This window comes from Fukomys damarensis, unplaced genomic scaffold, assembly GCF_012274545.1.
Source record: "Fukomys damarensis isolate Sample0158 unplaced genomic scaffold, DMR_v1.0_HiC HiC_scaffold_21, whole genome shotgun sequence".
Classification (NCBI taxonomy): domain Eukaryota; kingdom Metazoa; phylum Chordata; class Mammalia; order Rodentia; family Bathyergidae; genus Fukomys; species Fukomys damarensis.
This window is the reverse complement of record NW_022900933.1, coordinates 3,967,051-3,975,826: the sequence shown is the minus strand read 5'-3', so window position 1 is coordinate 3,975,826 and position 8,776 is coordinate 3,967,051. Positions and strand designations below refer to the sequence as shown.

Below are 8,776 nucleotides of genomic sequence, written 5' to 3'. Positions count from 1 at the left end.
CACACACACAGTGAGGTGCTGCCTGTTCTAGCTTAGCTCTCTTCCCAGACGGTGTCCTAGCAGGTCATGGGCAGTACGCCTGGCCAGGCTGCCTTGGCAGAGGGCCGCTGACACACCAGGCCAGTTTCTAAGTCTGTCCACCGACGGAGGAGGGAGCAGATGCCGAGAAACCTCTGCGAAGGGTATTCCTCCCCCTCCTTGCTCAGCAGTTGCACAATTGTCATTTTCATTGTGCTGTTCATTGACGCTGTGCCTGCAATTTCAATTTGAAATGAAAAGCTATATGTGGTTAGAACACACACAAAAAAATCGAATTCACGAGGCTGTTATCTTTTCCCCTTTGGACATTCTACTGTGACTGAAGGCAGGATGTTAGGCCACAGCCAGAAACAAAGGGGGCCTCTGCCACAACGGGGAAAGGCCGCAGCCCACCCTGCGCCACCCTGTGCCACCCCAGCCCTGTGCTCTGTGACCTGTGCATCTCCTCCCCAGCCTGTGGAGCACCGTGAGAGGTCCTTTAATCTCCCCTGCCTTGGCAGCATCCATTAGAACATACTGGAAGAGTGGAGGTCAGCACCTTTCACTGCAGCTGGAAGCTAAGTGGGTCTAGGCTGGGGGGGGGCTTCACTCTGAGCCCTGCACTGCAGCGCCAGACCGAGCGTTAGAGCACAGCAAGCTGACTGAAAGTCCCTCTGCTGTCTATCCAAAGACGTAGCATTACTTCGTCCCCGTCCCTGGCACTTCCTCAGACTCCTTCAGCTGTAGCGCTCCTCCTAGCACCCACCACACCAAGTTCCAAGTTTTAAATTCATTCATTCACTCAGCACTTCCTTTGGCCAGGCGCCCTCCAGGGCACCTGTCCTCTCGCTCCAGTGGGTCAGGCAGCCAAGAAAACCACCCCACTCCAACGCGATTGTGTTCTGAGAGATCAGAGCGCTGAGGAGCGCTGGAGCCAGGAGCAGAGGCCAGGTTGGCTCTGGAGGAGAGGGCGGAAGTGAGCAGGCCGGCCGGGGGACTGCAGTGGTGATGACAGATAAGGAAGCTGAGAATCCGGGGAGATTAGAACTGACTTGTTCAGCCTCCGGCAGGAGGAGCCCAGAGCCCCCTTGTACTCTTTATGGTGGTGCAGACTGAGGCTCTTCTGTTACTGAATGATGTGAAGATGCGAGCTGTGGAGTTAGCTGTGTTTTCGGAGCTCTGGCAGAGTTCGCGGGTCAGTCCAGACTTCGACCGTCCTCACGACCCTGGAACGGTGGGCACGGAGAGGTCCGCTGACCTGACCTCCGTGCCTCATAGGAGAGTCACAGCTCACAGTCTGTGATGAAGACGTGACACGGGGTCCACGTGTTATTAGAGGTCTTTCTTTCTTTCTTTCTCCCCGCTCCTTTCTGTCTTTTTTTAATAGCCAAGACTCACTGGGGTTCTGGAGCGACTTCCAAGGAAAACTGACAACATCTGACACGTGATCGTGGAGGGTTTCTTCTTTCCTTTCCTTTCCTGTCCTGTCCTTTCCCTTCCTATCCTCCTTTCCCCTTCCCCCTCCCCTTTCCCTTCCCTTCCCTTCCCTTCCTTCCTTTGAGGTACCAGGAATTAAACCCAGGGAATTAAACTCTCCCACTGAGCCACTCTCCCAGTCCTTTTTTATCTTATTTTTTTAATTTTGAGAACAGGGTCTGGCTAAGCTGCCCAGGCAGGACTTCCACTTGCAATCCTCTTGCCTCAGCCGCCCAAAACTCTGGCATGACAGGCAGATCTGGGAGTTTTCTCATCTTGGGTTCCCCACGTTACAGTATGAGAGGAGGGCACACTGATTTTTTTCTGCAATTACATCAGAATACACACTTGTATCACGATTGATTCAAGGATGGCCCGGGGTTTAGCTCAGCGGCACCGTGCTTGCCTCGAAGTGTGAGGTCATAGGTTCGATCCCCGGTAACAAAAAAAACAAAAAAGATTGATTCACAGAGGAGGAAGTCCCCTTACCCATGACAGTTCTCGTCTCTGTCCAGCTCCTCCCTCCCTGCGTTCCCCACGCTGAAACACCTGAGTTTATGACAACACATAAGGAAGAAATTAACAGGGGCACCAGGAGGAGGCCACTGGCTTGGAAGACTTTCCCCTACTTCTTTTTAATCCCAAGACGTTGCCCTACCCTTCCCATCTTCTTCCGAGCTCTGGCACCTGGCGCTCTCTGCCTGTAGACTCCAGAAATCACAGCTTTCCATCACCTCGCTATCTCCAGTGCCAAAAAAATGAGACAATGCCAGGGATGATGTGTACTTCCACGTAGAAATGGAAAAAAAGGAGAGTATCTGAAGCAAAATGACTTCAGTTTGTCATTGATAAATAGCTGAGGAAATTGTCAGCTGTAGAAAATATATAAAAAGAAAAGTTTAGAATTATTTTAGCCATTTTCAGCATTTTAGTGAGGAGTCTCGTTTATTTCCAGTGTACTAAATGTTTGCATCTTGATAAACAACATACCCTAAAATACAGAAGAAGTGATTGCAAGTTTCTTTTCAGCAAAGATCAGTCATAAAAATATGAAGCATTTTAGGAGAATGTAGTGAGTCCCCTGCTGTACCAGATCATTGACCCATCAGTTGTTTCTGACACAGGTACGAAGAAGCATATTTTAGCACTACTGAATATTTGAGGTGTTATCCTCAAAGAGGACAATCATCAGGAGGTCATTATTAAACCCTCAGTTTCCCATAAGAAGAAAGGAGAAATAAAAAGCAAATAAATTTACACTCTTTAAAGTCTAATCTTAGCTGTCGCCTTGCACGAATGAGGTCTATGGTTCTCTTACCACTTTTGAAAATTCATTCTTAAAAAAATTTTAAAAACTATTTACTGAGTTACTTTTCTGTGACACGTTGTAGGCACCGAGGACCTTGCAGTAAATCTGATGCATAAGGCCCCTGCCCTCATGAAGTTTATCTACAAACCAGAAGAGTCAGATAATAATAATTTTTTAAAAAATGCATGCATCAGTAGTGTGATTTCACAAAGCATGAACGCTACAGAGAATGATAGAGCGTTGGGGGTAGAGAGGGTCAGGGATGGCCTCTCTGGGGAGGTGCTGCATGATCTAAGGTCCGAATAAAGAAAAGGAACCCACAATTGAAAGAGAAGGGCTAAGAGGGACCTCAGCCACAGGGAACAGCAAATCTGCAGGCCCTGAAGCTGTGTTGTTTGGGAACTAAGAGGACAAAGGTCCAAAGAGCAAAGGAGAAGGGCACAGCTGAATTCTGTGGTACAAATGTGGCTGGGGAGGTGGGCAGGACCAGAACTTCCACAGGGAAGTTGAATCTTGTTCCAAATGCAGGGGAAACTGTTGAATGCTTTTGAGCTAGGGAACAGCATCCTTCATTCATCCATTCATTTAGCAAACATCTGTTGACCATTTACTTCACATCAGACATTATTACTTCATTGCTAAAAACAGTGGTGAGTGACAGCAAAGCCCCTGCCTGCTTGGAACTTTCATTCCTGTTGGAAAGACCTAACACACACATAAATAACTAGTATAGTATCAGGTGGTTTCACTGGCTATGGAGAAAAATAAAGCAGAGAACGTGCAGGGCTGAAGTGGTGGTGGTGTTGAGGAAGGCAGAGAGCTGAACTTTTGGGGCAGCCAGCGGGGTGGGTATCTGAGGAAGAGGTGTCAAGGTTCCAGGCAGCCAGTGCGAAGGTCCAGAGCTGGGGACTTCTTGTGTGTATGAGAAACTGCTAGGCCAGGGTGGCCAGAACACGGAAGCAAGGAAAGGGTGGTAGGTTCAGAGTAAGTTTAGCAAATGATCTCTCTGGTGTTGCAAGGAAAAAAAAAAGTCAGAAACAAATGTGGATTTGGAATGACATCATTGCTCACTGTTGGACAGTGGCATCTGCCAGGTGGTAAGACAAGTGTGGCATCATAATTATCAGCAACAACAAACACATCACCCCAAGGGGAGATTCTGGCCTGCTCAGTCTTCCTTTTCTATTTGATCTTTGTGATTGATGAATCAGGCTTGAACAGTCCATACCTTAGCTATAGAACCATAAAGCTTTAAACAAAGTTAGGAAACTTCGTTCATGCTCACAAGTGCCCTGATTTCTCCTAGCATTTTAGTAAACATTTACCTCCCATTAAGAATGAAGGACAAAGTCTAAAAGGGCTACTGAATCATTCTTGCTTCGTCATAAGGACAGATTGCTTTTAAGAACGCCTTCACTTGCTCAAGGTGGAACTCAGGAGGCCACACCCCATAGCTCTTTATCCTCCTTACACTTGAACCAACAAAGCAACACCCTTGAGCTTTCTCTTCTGAATGCCCTGATGCAACAATTCTTAACTGAGGAAGGATTACCAGATAAAATACAGATATTTCACAGGCTATACTTACACTAAAAACAAAAGAAAAACTCACTGTGTAGCCAAGATTCAAATTTAACTGGAGGCCTGGCCCTTTAATGTATTCAGTCCCTCCCCTCCTTGGAGATGACTGTTATTCACATGCAGGGTCATGAAGCACAGATGCCTAGATTCCACACTGAGCCACTTCAACTCAATCAGAATAGTTGAGAGAAGCTCTTAGCCACACAACCGCTTAAGAACCACTGTTCTAAAACTTCGAGGTCATGCTCAAAGAAGCACCATTATGGAGCTCCTCCTGTGCACCGGCCACCGTGGCAGGTGCCAGGGTTGTGAGGGTGAGTGGTTGCACCTTGTCTGCCCTTCACCTTCCAGGTTCTTTAAGTCTGTGGTTGGGGACAATTCAAAAGTGGGCATCTGAAATGAACAGAGACTTCTGAGACAAAGAAAAAAACAGCAGCAAATAAATATATGAAAAAATGGTCAGCATCGCTGGTCATTCTAGAGATGCAGATGAAAACAACACTGAGATTCCACCTCACCCCACAAAGAATGGTGGCTGCTATCAAGAAATCAGCCAATAACAAATGTTGGTGGAGTTATGGGGAGAAAGGAACCCTTCTCCATTGTTGGTGGGAGTGCAGACTGGTGCAACCACTATGGAAATCAGTATGGAGATGCCTCAAAGAGCTGAGATTAGAGGTCCCCTTTGACCCAGCCATCCCTCTGCTGGGTATCTTCCCAAAAGAATTAAAAGAATCATACCTCAGCAATATATGTGCACCCATCTTTATAGTGGCACAGTCTGTAATAGCTAAAACTTGGAAACAGCCCAATTGCCCATCAACTGGAAACTGGATAAAGAAAACATGGCTTGTCTATAAAATGGAATACTACTCAGCCATATGAGTAAATAGAGAATGAGCAAGTAGAATCATTTACAGGAAAATGGGTGCACATGGAGGCCGTGCTCTTAAGTGAAATAAATAGGACCCACGTGTAAATACCAAATAGTTTCTCTGGTGTGAGAAACTAAAAGTGTAAAGAAGGTTCAAATATTATAATTGATAATGTGAAATAGGAAGGAAAGGTCTAAAGGAGTAGGGGAAGTGGGAAGGGTAGGGGAAAAGAAAGAAGGGAAAAGAAAAATATGAGAAAAGGAAAAAGTGAAAAAAGGCTTTGTAAATAGAGAAGGGTGGAGGGGGTGAAGGGAGGGCAAGGGAATGGGGAAAAAATAAGAACCAAGATACATCCTGTGAAGGAACAAGATCCCACTGATGAATGTGACTGTACTGTATTCCTAAAGAGTACCAATAAACTCAATGGGGGGAAAGAATGTCAGGGGTCAGGGAGCGAGATGGACAGTGTAGAGACAAACATCAGTCACATCACCACACAAACAAATTCAGAGCTGTCTGTGGGTTCCGGGTTGGGCAGAACAAGGGGACACCAGCTGGCCTCTGGAAGGACACAGGACCAGGCCAGCTGTCGCCCAAGCTTCTGCCCTGCTACATGGTCTCTACAGATCCAAGCCTGAGGCTTCCTGGATGAGCAAGTAAAAGGACGTGTGCCCCAGAAAGGGAAGACACACCCGACATAGACACCAAGCTGGAGGGTATATGGAGGGACAGCCATGTGAGTGGTAAGAGTTTACCAAGAGCAGAAGCGGTGCAAGGACCTGTGCTGGAGTAGACCCTGTGAGAGACGGCAGGGCAGTGAGGATAGGCGACCGCGCTATCGGGGTAGGGGCCGAGGTTGGGGCAGCCACATCCTTGACTGTGAAGGGCAACCTAGCGTTCAGTGTGCTTGTGTTCCTAGGAAAGTTTGTGTTTTTGCATCTTGCATTGTTGGTGGTCAGGCATTTACCTGAGCCTCAAGCGTGAGAAGTGTTCTCATTGTCCTACTCCCCACAATGAAAAAGTGTATTATATGATTGTCCACAGTAAGAATTTTCTCCCCTGTGCCATCGAACCTGCTCATTTTCCTGACCGTCAAGTCTCTAACTCGAAACTTGTTGAATCCTGTTCGTGGTACTCCCTGAGGCTCACTGTCTCTGCATGATCTTTAACATCCTCCTATCACTCATCGCAAGAAACACACCCTGTACGTGTGATTTCTCTCTCCGCTGTCTCTCCTTCCCATCCTGCGGTCAGCAAAACACATTTGGAGAGAAATTAGAACATATCTCTCCTCGGCTGTTGCAGTGACTTCTCAATGGGTTGCCTATCTCTGCCGCTCTCTCACCTGTGTATTCGAACTGTCCCAGGACCCACCATGCTTGTCTCGTAAAGTCCTGACTTCTGAAATTGTCTCCAGGGCCTTCTGTGACCAGGGAGCTGCTCACCCTTTCAGTCACAATACTCAAGATCCCGTCCACACCTCTGCAGTTACCCTGCTGAAACAGCCCTTCTTTGACACGGCCCTCCATCTGTGTCTTTGCTGTGGGAGCTCCCTCTTCATGGGGAACGGCTGCTTTTCAAGGCTCCATTTAGTTTAAGACCCATTTAAATGCAAGTTCCTCAGTTACCTCCGCTAAGCGTCCCCGGCACTGTGTACCACTTGGTCTATGTGGTCTGGTTCTCCGCTTACTCTCTAGGACAGAGAAAGTTGTCAGTCGGCAGCCCCGGATGGTCATTGGAACCAGTGGTGGGGGGATTAGAGAAATCACCCTGGATGGAGGGAGTGAGGAGAGAACCCAGGCAGGGCTCTGGGAGGCCAATGTCTAGTGCCTGGAAAGAGAGTTATACACGACTTACAAGGTGGCTGAGTGGGCCGGGTGGGGTGCACTGCCTGCCTGCAATCCCAGTGCTCTCGAGGTTAAGGCAGGCGTGTGGTGAGTTTGTAGCTAGCCAGAGCTACGCAGATGGTAAGTTCAAGGCTGACCTGGACCACACAGCAAGGCACTACCTCGGAAAACAAAACAAAAGCTCCAAAGAAAAAAAAAGTAAAGGTGGCTGGGATCAGAGATAGGAGTTAAATCCGAAGAGGAGAAGACTGACAATGTTGCAGAGACTGGAGGAAGGAGGATAACATAGCTTATACAGCAGCTGAGAAGTCACAGAAGACGAGAACTCAGAAGCGACCCAGAGATCACCACTGAACTAAGGCAGCAGTTAGAGCAGAGCCCAGATTGAAATAGTACATTCGTTCAGATTCTGCTAAATCCTCAAATCTTGGTGGCTTAATATGAATGAAATTGCTTCTCACACATGTTTGTAATGGAGGTTGGGCAGTTCCATAAATGCAGGCTCAGACTGAAGGCTTCTAGCTTTTCTTTTACATTTTGCTATACGTATTGAGATATAATCCACAAATCGCATAGTTCACACATTTCAAGTATTTGTTTCAATGGTTTTTAACACATTCAGAGAGTTGTGATGCCACCACATTAAACCTTACAGAATTTTCATTACCTCCAAAGAAACCCTTTAGGACTCCTTGACCTATTTTGTCACCCTGAGTTTCCCCATTGCCCACAACCATTAATCTGTTTTTTGCCTATATGGCTTTGTTTATTTTAAATACTTCATAGAAGGGGAATCATATGGTTATTTGTGACTGGCTTATTTCATTTAGCACACCATTTTCAAGGTTTTGTCATGCTTTATCATTTTCTGTACTTCATTCCCTTTTTATGGCTGAATAATATTCCACTGTAAAGGCTATATCACATTTTCTTTACCCGATGATTAGCTGGGGGACATTGGGTTGTTTTCACTTGTTGAAGGTATACTGAAGAATGCTATTATAAACATACATGTACAAGTGTTGGTGTAGACATATGTTTTCATTTCCCTTGGAAAAACACCTCAGAATGAGATGACATATGGAAGTTTATGTTTAACTGTTTGAGGAACTGCCAGATTTTTTTCCCCAAAGCAATTACACCATTGGTCGTTCCTGTATGGGGGTTTGGATTTCTCTACATTCTTGTCAGTACTCATCATTATCTGACTTTTTGAGTGTAGCCATCAACGTGAATATAAAGTAGTAACTCCTGCCTTGGATTTGCATTTCGCTGGTGACTAATGACGCTGAATGTATTTTCCTGTTCCTTTTGGCCATTTGTACATCTTCACCGGAGAAATGCCCGTGCAAATCCTTTGTTTGATTTTGAACTGGGTGGTCTTTTTGTAATTTTTTGGTATTTATATGACACATAAGTCCTTTCTCTGAAATAAGATTTGCAGATTTTTTTTCCCAATCCTGTGGATGCTGCTTTCATTTTCTTGATTCCATCCTGTCAAGAACAAAATCGGTACACTTCACACGCACACTAGGCAAGCCCTGTATCACTGAGCTATATCCCAAGTTCGAAAAAGTGCTGGGCCAGGGATTTAGCTCAGTGGTTCCATTGCCTGCCTCGCAAGCACAAGGGCCTGAGTTTGATCCCCAATACCAAAAAAAAAAAAAAAA

At 46.2% G+C, this 8,776-nt stretch overlaps 1 protein-coding gene across 1 annotated transcript in view; it reads left to right on the top strand.

The window, feature by feature from the left end:
- LOC104849471 (reticulon-1) overlaps positions 1-8,776 on the top strand; it is a 118,146-nt gene that overhangs the window by 106,150 nt on the left and 3,220 nt on the right. The window lies entirely within an intron of this gene.